General features: G+C 39.0%; 1 long non-coding RNA gene across 4 annotated transcripts in view; it reads left to right on the plus strand.

Moving 5' to 3' along the window:
- LOC133640741 (uncharacterized) overlaps positions 1-18,367 on the plus strand; it is a 121,619-nt gene that overhangs the window by 91,290 nt on the left and 11,962 nt on the right. For 3 of the 4 annotated variants that reach the window (XR_009824204.1, XR_009824206.1, XR_009824203.1), the window contains exon 4: positions 16,498-16,542. This is a non-coding gene — a long non-coding RNA (uncharacterized LOC133640741). Of the gene's footprint in view, positions 1-7,519; positions 7,737-16,497; positions 16,543-18,367 lie in introns of all 4 variants that reach the window. The other variant, XR_009824205.1, reaches the window with a different exon arrangement.

Raw genomic sequence — 18,367 nt, forward strand, 5'->3', positions numbered from 1 at the left:
GGGTTGACAGCTCAGGCTTTTAGCTGGGTAGCTAGCACGCTCGTGCCTCATGCCGAAAGACCGAGGTTCAAATCCTGGGTGGAACAGGAAAAGTGGAAAAATGTGGTGCCGTGACCCGGAGGAGACAAATGTTTAGGGGTGTACTGTACGTCGATAGACCTCTTTCCCTAAAAAGGCAAGACTAGTGCTGGCTATCGGGTTGATAGCTCTGGCTTTTTGCTTGGTAGCTAGCACACTCGTCCCACATGCCGAAAGACCAAGGTTCGAGTCCAGGGCGGAACAGGAAATTTGTAAAAATGTGGTCCTGTGACCCGGATGAGACTAATGTTTAGGGGTGTTGGTTGGTAAACCTCACTCCCTGACAAAGGCAAGACTAGTGCTGGCTATCGGGTTGATAGCTCATGATTTTAGCTGGGTAGCTAGCACGTTTGTGCCTCATGCCGAAAGACCGAGGTTCGAGTCTTGGGCGGAACAGGAAAAGTGGAAAAATGTGGTGCCGTGACCCGGATGAGACAAATGTTTAGGGGTGTACGTCGTAGACCTCACTCCCTGACAAAGGCAAGACTAGTGCTGGCTATCGGGTTGGTAGCTCAGGCTTTTAGCTGGGTAGCTAGCACACTCATGCCTCATGCCGAAAGACCAAGGTTCGAGTCCCCGGCGGAACAGGAAAAGTGGAAAAATGTGGTGCCGTGACCCGGATGAGACGAATGTTTATTTGTGTACGTCGGTAGACCTCACTCCCCGACAAAGGCAAGACTAGTGCTGGCTATCGGGTTGATAGCTCTGGCTTTTTGCTTGGTAGCTAGCACGCTCGTCCCACATGCCGAAAGACCAAGGTTTGAGTCCCGGGCGGAACAGAAAATTCGTAAAAATGTGGTGCCGTGACCCGGATGAGAATAATGTTTAGGGGTGTTGGTTGGTCAACCTCACTCCCTGACAAAGGCAATACTAGTGCTGGCTATCGGGTTGATAGCTCTGGCTTTTTGCTTGGTAGGTAGCACGCTCGTCCCACATGCCGAAAGACCAAGGTTTGAGTCCCAGGCGGAACAGAAAATTCGTAAAAATGTGGTGCCGTGACCCGGATGAGACTAATGTTTAGGGGTGTTGGTTGGTCAACCTCACTCCCTGACAAAGGCAAGACTAGTGCTACTATTGGGTTGATAGCTCATGATTTTAGCTGGGTAGTTAGCAAGCTCGTGCCTCATATCGAAAGACCAAAGTTCGAGTCCGGGGCGGAACAGGAAATTCGGAAAAATGTGGTGCCGTGACCCGGATGAGACTAATGATTAGGGGTGTTGGTTGGTAAATAATGAATTACTTGTATTTTATTTTATTTCATCAATTTTATTTAATTATTAATTTAATTTACTAATTGTATTAATTATTGTAATTTAAATTTAATAAAGTAAATTAATAAAGTACATTTTGCAAGGTCAACAAAAAAATCAATAATAAACAGAATGTACATAGAATGCTAAAATGTCAAATGCATGTTTTTTTTCACGCTAGGTGACTTTCCAGGCAACAATCCTTAAAGAAAAACTGCAGTTTTTGGTGCGTTCTAAATTGTAAAAAACAGCTAGTATGCGGCGGCTAACAATGCAAGTAATCATATAAAGCCCTTTAAAAACCTCCCACAACGCCAGTCTACGGAAATGCTGTAAAGTATGTATGTAACAAAGAAAAACTACTTTTTTCGGCTAGCAATTTTGTTTTTAAGCTTGAGTATTTTATTTTTTTTAACTATCATTTTTACGTTCACTTGTCGTCAAATGGCGCTGTGATTGACCGGCGACCGGTCCAAAGTGTTGTCCGCCTTTTCATGTTAAAGGCTGCATTGAAGTTAAATGTCACATTTAATAACTATTACCATTCAGAGGCTGTCTTTTATCACTCCTGTAAATATGACAGTTATTAAAAGGGAGGCTGGTGGATGATTGTAGGTACGATATTTCCTCTGTGAGTCACCCTGAGTTAATGCACCATGTGACCACATGATATTTCTGCAGACATGGACGCCACATTCCAACAGGTACCCTCCAATTTAGTCCGTTTTTCTCTCGTCTAAAACCGTCACTCCATAAAGCTGGTCCAGTAGCACACGTGTCGGCAATGTCACGAGCAACGTGATAGATAATGATATCAATAAAACAGGAAGTGATCACTGGTCATTAACAGCCAATCAGGTAACAGTATCATCTACCAGGTTTGGCTGCGCCATCTCGTTGTCTGGCGGTTGATTCGTTGCATGGAGTGAGACGAAAAAGTAAAAATGAAGAAATTGTGGGCAAACCAGGAAAAGTCACATACCTGTAGACAGTATGGCGTTTTTGGGGGGGATTTTTCCAACGGGATCGTAGTCAGACCGAGGCGTTTGTAATCAGCGATACCACACCACCTTAGCTATGCTCACCCTTTAGAGCACAGCTGTAACTTCCTGGCACTAAACCTGCAGAAAATAGTTCCCCATGTTTACATTTCCATTTTATTGTCAAAGGGGAACTGCAGTTTAGCCTATCGTTCACAATTGTTATGAGAGACAAGAACATCTTCAAAACCCTCCATCAACGTTTTATATAAACACTGCACGTAAGTGCTGAAATGTACATACCAGTTTTGGAGCAACATATGTTGCCATCCAAGCAACGTTACCATGGACGCCCCTGCTTATTTCAGCAAGACAATGCCAATCCACGTGTTACATCAACGTGGCTTCATAGTAAAAGAGTGCAGGTACTAGACTGGCCTGCCTGTAGTCCAGACCTGTCCCCCATTGAAAATGTGTGGCGCATTATGAAGCCTAAAATACTGCTACGGCTGTTGAACAACTTAAGCTGTACATCAAGCAAGAATGGGAAAGAATTCCACCTGAGAAGCTTAAAAAATGTGTCTCCTCAGTTCCCAAACGTTTACTGAGTGTTGTTAAAAGGAAAGGCCATGTAACACAGTGGTGAACATGCCCTTTCCCAACTACTTTGGCACATGTTGCAGCCATGAAATTCTAAGTGAATTATTATTTGCAAAAAAAAAATTAAGTTTATGAGTTTGAACATCAAATATCTTGTCTTTGTAGTGCATTCAATTGAATATGGGTTGAAAATGATTTGCAAATCATTGTACTCCGTTTATATTTACATCTAACACAATTTCCCAACTCATATGGAAACGGGGTTTGTACAACAAAACTCCTGATAGGAAGTTGCTATTTGTTATAACTTTGTGACATGATACAATGCACATCAATGAACATATAAAATATAAATGTGACAGATTGTAGCCAAAGGCTGATTTCCATCTGCATTTCATTGAAAAGAAACAAGCCCAGGGCTCCCATTAATTCAGCGTTAAAGTGAGTTGTATTTTTCATGCACTTATTTTTGCTGTATTTATCTAAAACAAGTGGAAAGGTGGTCCCTGAAAATAATGCTTACATTAAACCGGTCTGGGGTGCAAAAAAGGTTGGGGACCACTGGTGTACAGGTCATGGTGTTGTTTGTTGCGCCCTAAGACATGTTAATACTATAAGTATTGCACTTATTAAGCAATGTGCATCTTTGTTGTAGTTTTCATGAATCAATTTGGAGGTGTTGAAATCGCCATGTATAATCGCAAAGACGTTAGATGGCAGTAATGTATAGCTCATGTTGTGTTTGTTGCGCCCTACATAGTGTTGATACTGTAAGTATTGTACTTGTTAAGCACAAGCTGTTTGATTGTAACATGCATCTTAGTTGTGGTTTTCATTAACTATTTTGGAGGTGTTGAAATCAGCATATAAAATTGCTGCAATTTTAGATGGCAGTAGTGTATAGCTCATGGTGTTTGTTGCGCCCTAAGGCTATGTCTACACCAGTGGTTCTCAAACTTTTTTTGTCATCCCCCACTTTGGACAAGGGGGAGTTTTCAAGCCCCACCTGCCCCCATCGCCCCAACAGAACGCTAATGCCAAGCTTAACATTTTCAAATTTATTGAACATCAAGTAACATCAAGTTGTATACATTCAAACTCAATAACATAAAATAACATCAAGTTCAATAATAAATAAAATAACTGTGCAGCTGTGGTATAACTTGCATCAAGTTCAATAATAAATCAAATAACTTGCATCAAGTTCAATAATAAATCAAATAACTTGCATCAAGTTCAATAATAAATAAAACAAAAGTGTTTAAACTTGCATCAAGTTCAATAATAAATCAAAAGTGTTATAACTTGCATCAAGTTCAATAATAAATCAAAACAATTGTTATAACTTGCATCAAGTTCAATAATAAATCAAATAAAAGTGTTATAACTTGCATCAAGTTCAATAATAAATAAAATAAAAGTGTTATAACTTGCTTCAAGTTCAATAATAAATCAAATAACTTGATGCATAATAATAAATAAAATAAAAGTGCCACTTTGCAATCTTTGCAAAAAAATAGGAGGAGCTATGCATTTTGGCAAGACAGGGCGAGTGAACAGGGGCGCCGCTAGGGATTTTGGGCCCCATGAAAAGAATCTTTACAGGGCCCCCAACACAGCGGCAACATTTTTTGATGCTATTTTACATACAATTATGCATTTTAATGGTATTCTGAATACAATGGAATTAATTTTGAGTCATTTATTTGCTGCACCACTGATTCTTGAGACTGTGGTAAAATGTATTATATGTTGTATTATATTATTATTATTATTATTATTATTTCAACCCACACAGCTGCTCACCTCCTTCCTCATGTGGGGGCACTGGGGCTGATTCAGGGGCAGGGGGACTTGGGGGCTGACAGACAGCTGCTGCTGCTGCTGGTGCACTTGACTCTGTTCAGAATGAGGCATCATTTTGACAGAGGGGAGATCAACTATTATTGAATAAGAACAGCTTGATAAATGTTTGACTGGATTGATTATTTAACTAATATAGCAGTAAAATGTAAAAATCCAGAGTTTTCTTGAGCTAACATGGTGAGAAAAGTGAGCTAGCTTATTACCACAGACAGGGACAAAGTTAATATGCATAACTTTCCACCACAACTAACAAACCCACCTTTTTTGGGGGAAATATTGGGTGACATATCGTCGACCCTTCAACTCCTTCTCCTCTCTTATTTTATTTTCCTTTCTTTTTTGGCTGCCTGATTTTTGAGGCATACTGCTGTGTCCTCCTGTGGCGCTGTCTGTGACAAATCGCCGGTGCTCTACCTGCAGCTGATCCAGTCGGACTGAACCATTTTACGTAAATAGAGGGGGGAAGGGAGGGCCCTGCAGGTGTTGATGCTTCCAAAACAAATAAAGGTATTGTTACCAGGACATGGAAAATAAAACATGTGCGATTATATGTTAGTTAATAACTTAGTGTCATTATTTTTTCTGTATTATAATTTCATCATCATTAGGGGCCTCTCTGGGCCCCCCTCCATCATGGGCCCCTAGAATCCGTCTCCTTTACCCCCCCTTTTCGGCGCCCTTGCAAGTGAACATGAGTTTTACAGTACTCCAGCATTAGTGGCTGCAATGAGCCTGTTTTGCACTGCACAGCTTTTCAAATCGGGGTTGCAGGCTTGACACTGCCACTGTTAAAACCTCATTGAGTTCGGGGCTGAGCTGGCTTGACGCGAGTGCTTCCCGGTGAATGACACACAGTGTGTCCAATGCGCATTTGGCGCAACCCTCTTAATTAGAGCCTGCAGCCCGTTTCTTTACCCTGCCATGGTCTGTGCGCCATCAGAGTAAAAGCCCACACAGTTTTCCCATTTAAGGTTGTGTTCTTTGAGGAAGCTGTCCATTATCTCGAACAGCTCATCAGCAGTGGCTCTATTTTTTATGTATTTGCAAAACAGCAAATCCTCGCACAGTGACTCGCCATTCACAGAGCTTCCGCTTAGCCCCGCCCCCATTAGTTACTGTTGCTGTCTGTCAAACTTGCGCTCCTACCTAGAAATTTAAAGTCTACAGGAAAAAGAAGTAATTTACATTTATTTATATAGCGGATTCCACAGACAGAATCACAAAGTGATTTACAGTGTGTATAGAAAATGAAAGCATAGTAAAAAAAAATAATCTAAGAATATAATTTAAAAAAAAAAAAAAAGGAAAGTGAAATGTCCTCCCGTTCCTCGCGCCCCACCTGTCATGTCTCTATTCCCCACCAGTGGGGCGCGCCCCACACTTTGAGAAACACTGGTCTACACTAAGCTGGATAACCCCTGAAACGAATAATTATTTAGCCTAAGCCCCGTTTAAGCCACACTAAACTATTGTTTAAGGTACTTTGGCAAGTGTTGCAGCCTTGAAATTCTAAGTTAATTATTATTTGCAAAAAAAAAATAAAGTTAATGAGTTCGAACATCAAATATCTTGTCTTTGTAGTGCATTCAATTGAAAATGGGTTGAAAAGGATTTGCAAATCATTGTATTCCGTTTATATTTACATCTAACACAATTTCCCAACTCATATGGAAACGGGGTTTGTATGTATATATATATATATATATATATATATATATATATATATATATATATATATATATATATATATATATATATATATATATATATATATATATATATATATATATAATGTAGTAACAGACACCTTCATAACAATGTGTAATATGTTTTATATACACACTGCAAGTATATTTATAATGTAGTAACACACACCTTAATAACAAAATGTAATATGTACATTATACACACTGCAATTATATATATATAATGTAGTAACAGACACCTTCATTACAATATACACACTCCAAGTATATATGTAATATAGTAACATACACCTTCATAACATTATGTAATATGTTTTATATATACACTGCTAGTATATATATATAATGTAGTAACAGACACCTTCATAACAATATGTAATATGTACAATATACACACTCCAAGTATATATATACCATAGTAACAGACACCTTCATAACAATATGTAATATGTACAATATACACACTCCAAGTATATATATAATATAGTAACATACACCTTCATAACAATATGTAATATGTACAATATACACACTCCAAGTATATATATACCATAGTAACAAGACACCTTCATAACAATATGTAATATGTACAATATACACGCTGCAAGTATATATATAATGTAGTAACACACACCTTCATAGCAATATGTAATATGTACAATATACACATTACAAGTATATATATATATATATATATATATATATATATATATATATATATATATATATATATATATAATGTAGTAACATACACCTTCATAACAAGTATATATATATAATGTAGTAACAGACACCTTCATAAAAATATGTAATATGTTCAATATTTACTGTATTTTGATCATTTCAATCATTGATTGATTACTTCAGTGCATTGATTTCCGTTTCCATAACAGCGCATGTCCGACTTCTGGCAACAAATATGTGTTCCTACTTCCGGAAACAAACGCGAGTGTGTGTTCTAATCATGGCAGACTTGGTCACAGACAACAAAGACGACTATTTTCGGACAAATGAGTATTCATAACCTTATCTTTTTTAGCTAAATATACAGAAGAAGAACTAGTACTTCCAGCACAAAGGAAGAGTGAGACGTTGGAGCAGATGGAAGCGGAGAGAGTGAGGTGAAAGTGACTCGAAGCTGCAAAATGTGGAACTTGGAGCCAAGCTATTTCGACATAAATGGAGTGCTTACCCAAATAAACCGGGGGAAAAAAACGCCTTCCTCCAGCTGGACCTAACAGACAACTATCCATCGAGTGAGTCACACTTTGATATCGATCATGATACATGCAGCACGTTATGCGTGTTATTACAACTACAGTACAAGTCGTGTTGACTTTTTTGAATGCATTTTTTAAATGATTTCAAGGTAGAATTGATTGCTCCCATTAGATGCATTGCTAGCTACCTAGAACAAGACGTTTTTTACATGTTAGAATGCAAAACAAAACAAAACTTTTGTCTTCTTGTCTCTCATAATGATTGTGAACGGTAGGCAAAATTCCCCCCCCAAAAAAGTGCATTTCCCCTTTAGGTGTTGGATGTGATTTTACAATTTTGTTTACATTTCCTTTCCTTTCTGCTTTGATACTTGAGGGGATTATAATCAGAGGAAGGTTACACTTGAAATGAAAATTTTTACATTGAATATATTTTTCTCCTGCTCCTTATTTTCGATAGGTCATGAAATCTATCAATAACTATCTATATGGACCGATACTGTGTAGGACTCCTCTATCGTGATACTTTTTTTTTTATCCCTGGTTCCACAAGTGGCCCTGAGTGCCGCAGGTTTATTAAAAAGGTTGGAAAAGTCAGAGATCATGAAGGAAAGCCTCGCCTGGAATCCGGATTAATGAATTGTCTCCGGTTGCTCAGCCGTGAGGGTTCACTCTGAGATGTGCACTGATCTTACTTAGCTTAATTAAACCAATCGCTGGCCCATCATTTTGGGTTCGTTACAAAGTAACCTTCATTTTTTTTTTTTTTTTTTAAAGGAAAACTGCTAAAATTGACCGTCTCAGAACTGAGACACGTTTTAGAAGAGAGCATTGACTCCCTTAAGAGTGTATTATACATTATAATGGGACTATAATGTAGATGACGTGACTCACCTGCTCTGCCAGAGGATAAGAAGACGTAGCATCAGTGCTGCCATTTTAGCAACTTTGCTGCTAATTGGTTAGCGATTATATTTAATCTCCCATGGATCGTATTAATAAAAAATTAAAGCGACTGGCAACAAATCTAATGACATTTTCCGGTCTTATTGGGCACTTTTTGAGGCTCTGGCGTGTCCTCCATAGGGTTGTATGGTATACCGGTATTGGTATAGTACCGCGATACTAATGAATCATATTCGGTACTATACCGCCTCTAAAAAGTACCGGTTTAATATACCGTAACATTTTTTGTTAACATAAAGCCAATAATGCAATTTTTTGTGGTCCCCTTTATTTAGAAAAGTACCGAAAAGTATCAAAATACATTTTAGTACCAGTACCGGTACCAAAATATTGGTATCGGGACAACACAAGTCCTCCAAGAACTTGAGGTCTCCTGGTACGATTCCAGCTGCCGCCATCTTAGTCACTAAAGTTGGGAATCTTTGGGCACACAGCCGATTCTCGATTAAACATAATTCTCGTAATATATTTGGTATATACATTATAATAACATATTTTCAAAAGACAGTGTTGGCCTAAAAAACATTTTTAGAAATATATGTTTTAAAAATGTTGTCTACAAAAATCATAAAATGTTTGTTTAATCAAATTATTATTATTGAAATATGAAATAAAACCTAAATAAGTTTAAAAAAAATAATAATAAAAATAAAAATGATCACAGAATGTTAATCTAATAAAATTAACTACAGCAGCCAAATAATGAAATAGAATTGATTGATTGAATACAAATAATAGAAAAACTGTTATGGTTGCTAGAGGGAGTTGACGGCACAGACACAAGGGGGCAGTAAAGCTCTATGATTTATTATACATATATAGGCAATATATATATATATAATAATCAAACAATACTAACTATAGTGTTGTGTGTGACACAATCCAAGAGTGTGTGTGTGAGGCTATGTGTGTGGTTAGCTGTAGTGTGTGTTACCAAGTGTTGTGTTGAGCGAGAGGAGGGACAAAGCAGGAAGGCAGTCCGTGGTCATGCGAGAAGTCAAGATCCTAGGAAGGCAGTCCAGAATCTAGAGGGGAACAACAGGGGATCACAACAGGAAAACTTGGAAACGAACTGCGGGAGGACGACACGGAGGGGAAACGCAGAGAGGGTAGAGAGAGCATAAAGCTGGAGTCGGCTTACGGTACACCATAGAAGATTAAGTTCCCACGAGGATCCTAGGGTCCACTGGTCCTTATACCGCTCGCCCACATCAGTCCCAGGTGTGCAGATTGCTGATCGCCCACAGCCTTGCCGGCATGTGGGCGTGATGCCTGGGAAAAGCCGGTTCGAGCCTGCGCCGTGACAAAACCCAAAACAAAAAAACAAGCAAATACACCTAGAAAGTGTTTTATTGTTTGTGTAATGGCGCCATCTTCTGGACCATTTTTCTCACTGCATTTAGTGCTCTCAAACAGGAAATAGAGTGACGTTCGGTCGTCTAGCCGTCCATAGCGTTTCTACGCATATGGTTTCTTCATTCATCGCTCGAAGCAACATTTGTAAGTTTTGCAATTTAATAAAACAATTCATACATACCATGTGTGATGTCTGTAGGAGTGTTTTCATGCATATTTTTGTGGTCCCTTTTATTCAGAAAAGTACCGAAAAGTATCGAAATAATTTTGGTACCAGTACTAAAATATTGGAATCGGGACAACACTAGTTTGTAGTAATAAATATGATCAGGGTATTTTAGCATTATGTTTGTGTTCAACTGTTGTACCGTGTGATTTTGATACCATTACATCCCTAGTCACTTTCCATCATTTTCAGCAGACTGCATTGCAAAATTAGTAACTGCCACTCCCTTACGGTGTTTTGCATCACCCTCCCGGGCCCTAATAATAGTTGCTTAAAGGCCTACTGAAATTAATTGTTTTTATTTAAACGGGAATAGCAGATCCATTCTATGTGTCATACTTGATCATTTCGCGATATTGCCATATTTTTGCTGAAAGGATTTAGTAGAGAAAATCGACGATAAAGTTCGCAACTTTTGCTCGCTGATAAAAAAAAGCCTAAGCCTGTACCGGAAGTAGCGTGACGTCACAGGAGGTAATATTCCTCACAATTCCCCTTTGTTTACAATGGAGCGAGAGAGATTCGGAGCGACAAAGCGACGATTACCCCATTAATTTGAGCGAGGATGAAAGATTTGTGGATGAGGAACATTAGAGTGAAGAACTAGAGGCAGTGCAGGACGTATCTTTTTTCGCTCTGACCGTAACTTAGGTACAAGCTGGCTCATTGGATTCCACACTCTCTCCTTTTTCTATTGTGGATCACCGATTTGTATTTTAAACCACCTTGGATACTATATCCTCTTGAAAATGAGAGTCGAGCACGCGAAATGGACATTCACAGTGACTTTTATCTCCACGACAATACATCGGTGACCCACTTAGCTACTGAGCTAACGTGATAGCATCGTTCTCAAATGCAGATAGAAACAAAATACATAAATCCCTGACTGGAAGGATAGACAGAAGATCAACAATACTATTAAACCATGCACATGTAACTACACGGTTAATAATTCTCAGCCTGGCAAAGCTTAACAATGCTTTTGCTAACGACGCTGAAGCTAACTTAGCAACTTAGCAACCGGACCTCACAGAGCTATGATAAAAACATTAGCGCTCCACCTACGCCAGCCAGCCCTCATCTGCTCATCAACACCCGTGCTCACCTGCGTTCCAGCGATCGACGGCGCGACGAAGGACTTCACCCGATCATCCGTGTGGTGGGCGGCTAGCATCGGCTAGGCGTCTGCTATCCAAGTAAGTAGTCCTTGTTGTGTTGCTACAGCCAGCCGCTAATACACCGATCCCACCTACAACGTTCTTCTTTGCAGCCTCCATTGTTCATTAAACAAATTGCGAAAGATTCACCAACACAGATGTCCAGAATACTGTGGAATTATGAAATGAAAACAGAGCTTTTTGTATAGGATTCTACGGGCTCCGAATACTTCCCTTGCCCTCGTGACGTCACGCGCATACGTCATATCCAAAGGAGTTTTTCAACCGGAAGTTTAGCGGGAAATTTAAAATTGCACTTTATAAGTTAACCCGGCCGTATTGGCATGTGTTGCAATGTTAAGATTTCATCATTGATATATAAACTATCAGACTGCGTGGTCGGTAGTAGTGGGTTTCAGTAGGCCTTTAAAGGCCTACTGAAATGATTTTTTTTTATTTAAACGGGAATAGCAGATCCATTCTATGTGTCATACTTGATCATTTCGCGATATTGCCATATTTTTGCTGAAAGGATTTAATAGAGAAAATCGACGATAAAGTTCGCAACTTTTGCTCGCTGATAAAAAAAAGCCTTGCCTGTACCGGAAGTAGCGTGACGTCACAGGAGCTAGTATTCCTCACAATTCCCCATTGTTTACAATGGAGCGAGAGAGATTCGGACCGAGAAAGTGATGATTACCCCATTAATTTGAGCGAGGATGAAAGATTCGTAGATGAGGAACGTTACAGTGAAGGACTTGAGAGACAGTGATGGACGTATCTTTTTTCGCTCTGACCGTAACTTAGGTACAAGCTGGCTCATTGGATTCCACACTCTCCTTTTTTTATTGTGGATCACGGATTTGTATTTTAAACCACCTCGGATACTATATCCTCTTGAAAATGAGAGTCGAGAACGCAAAATGGACATTCAGTGCCTTTTATCTCCACGACAATACATCGGCGAAATGCTTTAGCTACGAGCTAGCGTGATAGCATCGTGCTTTAACTGCATATAGAAACAAAAAAATAAAGGATAGAAGGAAGGATAGATAGAAAATCAACAATACTATTAAACCGTGGACATGTAAATACACGGTTAATGCTTTCCAGGCTGGCGAAGGTTAACAATGCTGTGCTAACGACGCCATTGAAGCTAACTTAGCAACTTAGCAACGGGACCTCACAGAGCTATGCTAAAAACATTAGCTCTCCACCTACGCCAGCCAGCCCTCATCTACTCATCAACACCCGTGCTCACCTGCGTTCCAGCGATCGGCAGAAGGACGAAGGACTTCACCCGATGCGTTTGGCGGCCCGGAGACGTAGGAAGTCAAGGTGAGGTCGGCGGCTAGCGCGGCTAGCGCGGCTAGCGCGGCTAGCGCGGCTAGCGCTCCAACAAAGTCCTCCTGGTTGTGTTGCTGTAGTCCGCTGCTAATACACCAATCCCACCTACAACTGTCTTCTTTGCAGCCTTCATTGTTCATTAAACAAATTGCAAAAGATGTCCAAAATACTGTGGAATTATGAAATGAAAACAGAGCTTTTTGTATAGGATTCTACGGGTACCATAACTTCCGTTACTCTGACTTCGTCACGCGCATACGTCATCATACCGCGACGTTTCAGCCGGATATTTCCCGGGAAGTTTTAAAAGTCACTTTATAAGTTAACCCGGCCGTATTGGCATGTGTTGCAATGTTAAGATTTCATCATTGATATATAAACTATCAGACTGCGTGGTCGGTAGTAGTGGGTTTCAGTAGGCCTTTAATGTATTTAATCCAAAAATGTATCCTTTTTAAAGAAAAATTAAATAAATTGCGAATTGTTTCTCAGAATTCATGAAGCAATTTATTTTAAAAAAATGGCGTTTTGGATGTGAATCACTGCAGTGAACGTCAGTTTGTGCTCTGTTTTCCCAGTTTGGTGCTGTGCATCACCTGAAACGTTAGCACAGAAGTGGTGCTTGGTGTTATCTCAGTGTTTCCTCTGGCATTTTGGCCACAGTGCTTTAGTAGGAGTGAACAGTGACCTTTGACTCCATTACGGCTGATTGGATTGGTTCTCGCCGCCCACCACTTCCACCTGCAGAAACGCACGTGTGGCTGCACTCCATCCTCCTCCCTTTTTTTTTTATCTCCCAAGAACATCCCCGACATTCCACTTCATCCATCTTTGCCTCTCCCCAGCCGCCTCCTTCCTCCGCATCATTTTAGATGTGCTTCTCCGACTTTAACTTCCTGCAGGATATCTCCTCTCTTCTAAAACTCTCCCGCTTCCTGCTCCTGACACCTTTCAATCACGCGGAATGTTTCAAAGTTTGGAGAAGCGCAATGACTTTCCTGCTATAAAACCTTCCAATACTAAAGTAATGTGAAGCGATGCTTCCATTTTGCTCTTTCAGATGGAAAAATGAATCCAGTAATATTTGGCATCAGTATGTTGTTAGCTAATGGAATCCATCCATTTTCTACCGCTTGTCCCTTTCGGGGTCGCGGGGGGTGCTGGAGCCTATCTCAGCTGCATTCGGGCGGAAGGCGGGGTACACCCTGGACAAGTCGCCACCTCATCGCAGGGCCAACACAGATAGACAGACAACATTCACACTCACATTCATGGTAGCAGAAATGTAATTAAGATATTTCATTCAGTGATGTGCACATTGATATCGCCAATACTAGATCTTTATGCTCTAATATAAGTTTTTTAAATCAAAATAACTATTCTTTTGATACTTTAGTTAATTCAGATTATGTACCGTAATTTCCAAGCTATAAGCATTTGTGGCAAATTCATGGATTTTTCTCCGCTAACGTAATGTTTTGTATTTTAAAACTTTGTTTTCATATTACACCGACAGCTGTCTTGCTGAAATAAGCAGGGGCGTCCATGGTAACGTTGCTTGGATGGCAACATATGTTGCTCCAAAACCTGTATGTACCTTTCAGCATTAATGGCGCCTTCACAGATGTGTAAGTTACCCATGTCTTGGGCACTAATACACCCCCATACCATCACAGATGCTGGCTTTTCAACTTTGCGCCTATAACAATCCGGATGGTTCTTTTCCTCTTTGGTCCGGAGGACACGACGTCCACAGTTTCCAAAAACAATTTGAAATGTGGACTCGTCAGACCACAGAACACTTTTCCACTTTGTATCAGTCCATCTTAAATGAGCTCAGGCCTAGCGAAGCCGACGGCGTTCATGGGTGTTGTTGATAAACGGTTTTCGCCTTGCATAGGAGAGTTTTAACTTGCACTTACAGATGTAGCGACCAACTGTAGTTACTGACAGTGGGTTTCTGAAGTGTTCCTGAGCCCATGTGGTGATATCCTTTACACACTGATGTGGCTTGTTGATGCAGTACAGCCTGAGGGATGGAAGGTCACGGGCTTAGCTGCTTACGTGCAGTGATTTCTCCAGATTCTCTGAACCCTTTGATGATATTACGGACCATAGATGGTGAAATCCCTAAATTCCTTGCAATAGCTGGTTGAGAAAGGTTTTTCTTAAACTGTTCAATAATTTGCTCACGCATTTGTTGACAAAGTGGTGACCCTCGCCCCATCCTTGTTTGTGAATGACTGAGCATTTCATGGAATCTACTTTTATACCCAATCATGTTCACCTGTGGGATGTTCCAAATAAGTGTTTGATGAGCATTCCTCAACTTTATCAGTATTTATTGCCAACTTTCCCAACTTCTTTGTCACGTGTTGCTGGCATCAAATTCTAAAGTTAATGATTATTTGCACACAAAAAAATGTTTATCAGTTTGAACATCAAATATGTTGTCTTTGTAGCATATTCAACTGAATATGGGTTGAAAAGGATTTGCAAATCATTGTATTCCGTTTATATTTACATCCAACACAATTTCCCAACTCATATGGAAACGGGGTTTGTACGTTTTACAATGTAACTAAAACTATTCTTACTTGTGTGATGTCTGTAGGGATGTTTTCGTGCATATTTGTACGTGCTATCGTAATGTAATCAAGCTATCGTTGTTAGAATTAGCTAATATGCTAACATGTTTACGAGTGTGTGTGTTAGTATCTTTAACTCACAACGGCAGTCTTCCGTTTGGAAACAATTAAGGTATGTAAATATCGTATTTTCTGGCTGATAAAGCGCCCCACCCGCATAATTTTAGAAGAAAAAAAAAAAATCTTCCATATGTTAGCTGCACCGGACTATAATCCGCAGATACATATGTTGTGAAATGAGTTATTTACTCATAAAGATTTGTTTATTTATTTACGTACCTTAATTGTTTATAAACAGTGTCTGTGACACGGCAGTAAAACGGCTGATCAAATAAAACAGAAGTCATCGACATGGACCCACTAGCTGCGGAAGCTAGCTCTCCAAACAGCTAAACAGACTTAATAACTCCACCGTGACGTTTTGGTGAATTTACTGAGGAATTTGTGAAACTGAAACAATACAAAATGAATGCCATTGTAAGTTATTAATGCTAACGCAAACACTCGTAAACGTGTTAGCATATTAGCTAATGCTAACGACGTTTGCTTGATTACATTACGATAGCACGTACAAATATGCATTAAAACACTCCTACAGACATCACACATGGGACGGTTTAGTAAATACAAATAGTTTTAGATATATTGTAAAATTTACAAACGTTTATATTAGCCTAGCATGTTTACAAAAGGTAAACATGCTCGGATATAGGCTACTAGCAGCTACACAGCAGCTAAGCACACAAACTAGCCATAAATTAGGTAGCACACAAGGTTGGTATTTTCTTCTATTTTGATCAAGTAATTTACAAAAGGTAAACATGCTGGGCTATGGGCTACTAGGAGCTAGCAGCTACACAACAGCTAAGCACACAATAGCAGACGAGCTAGACATACATAAGTGTCCTTCATTAATTGTAGCCCAAAACATGTCTGTATAAACAAGTATCCAAAAAATATGCTGTAAATTCCGGACTATAATCCACTACTCTTCCCTACACTTTGAACCCTGTGGCTTAAAAAAACGGTGCAGCTAATTTATGGACTTTTTTTTTTTTTCCCCCCCTAATTGCCATAATGTTTGTGTTTAATAGTTTTCATCAAACCCACGCAGAGGACAATTCGGGGAAAAAATGAAGGTATGTAAGTCTTCGTAAATAACTTGTTTCACAGCGTATATACCTGCAGCTTCTAGTCCGGTGCGACTAATATATAGACCCTTTTTTTTCTTCTAACATTAGGTGGATGTGGCTTATTAGTCTGGAAAATACTTTAGTTGCGTTTTACTTTTACACATATGCAGTACATTCTCCAAGGCAGAAGCTTGTTAGAAAGTTTCCAGTAACAAAAGTGTCCGCATCATGAGATTTTATTTTGAAAAAAAAAAAGAATACATTCACACACTTTTGCACTTTCTGTCTGCCCACCTTCTCAGGTAACACTTTAATCGCTAGCTAAAAGACTAGCAAACTAATCCCTGGCTGACAACTGGTGCGCTAATTGCTAGCTCAAAAATTAGCAAAGTAGTCGCTAGCTGAAAAACTAGCGAGCGAATAACTGGCTCACAACTGGCTCACAACTGGCATGGTAATCACTAGCTGGCAAGTCGTGGGCTAGTTGCTAGATGACAAACTGTCGAGCTAATCACTGGCGGACAACTGGTGAGCTTATCGCTAGCTGAAAAGTTATCAAGCTAATTGTTAACTGAAACATTAGCAAGCTATTCGCTAGCTGAAAAACTAGCAAGCCAATCATGGGCTGACAACCGGCGCAGTAATCGCTTGCTGGCATTTATCGCGCCAATTGATCGCTGAGAAGATAGCACGCTAATCGCTAACCTTTTTGTTGCACTCGTGTGCTTTTTGAGGTCACAAGGACCACTTAAAACGCGTTCATAAAATCACAAGTTGATTCATTGTTTTGGGTTCGGTTTTCTTTAAATCCTTAAAGCATCGCAACTTTTGCCGCAACTCTCAGGAAAAAGCTGGAACAGACTTGGAACAGCTAGCACCTCCTCCGTGGAGGCTGATCTGTGGCTACCAGAGCAGAAAAGAGAGATGGCAGATCAACTGGTCTAAAAAGGGACCTATTTAAAGGCTGGAGTATACAAAGAATGAATTACTAAGGACGCTAGGTGTCTGGGAAAAAAATAAAATGAATACCACTCCACCTACACTTAAAGACAATTTAACTAGTGCGGTAATTGCTAGCTCTGGGTTGGCTTCTTCCTCATCCCTCAGAGCGTGAGTGAAGAACACTACCCACCTGATAAGTCCGAAAGAAAAAGAGATGGTACAGTAGACGCCTTAATGCTTTAGTCACACGCAGGATTCTCACAAGAACGAGGTAAAAACTAACCAACCCAACCTTTTGTTTTTAACAAATTCCTCTCAGCTCTGAAGTGTTTCAGCGTCACTATTTAATGACGACCTTCCATTATTATCCTTTTGTTTATTATCCTTTTTTCTTTTTTAAAATTATTTATTATTATTATTACTTTATATATATGTATTGTTTTTATCCTTTTTTTTCTTCCTATTTAATGACGACCTTCCATTATTATCCTTTTTTCTTTTTTAAATTATTTATTATTATTTATTATTATTATTATATTATTATTTTTTTATTATCCTTTTTTTTCTATTTAATGACGACCTTCCATTATTATCCTTTTCTTATTATTCTTTTTTTAATTAGCCTTTTTTATTTTGTGTTTATTATTTATTATTATTATAATAATAATAATTATTATTATTATTTTTATTATTTTATCTTTTTTTTATTATCCTTTTTTTTCCTATTTAATGACGACCTTCCATTATTATCCTTTTTTATTATCCTTTTTAATGATCGTTTTTTCTTTTTTTAAATTATTATTTATTATTTATTATTATTATTATCATTATTATTATTATTATTATTATTATATTTTATTTATTTTTTAATTATCTTTCTTTTTTTTCC

Source organism: Entelurus aequoreus, linkage group LG23 (genome assembly GCF_033978785.1).
Source record: "Entelurus aequoreus isolate RoL-2023_Sb linkage group LG23, RoL_Eaeq_v1.1, whole genome shotgun sequence".
NCBI lineage: Eukaryota > Metazoa > Chordata > Actinopteri > Syngnathiformes > Syngnathidae > Entelurus > Entelurus aequoreus.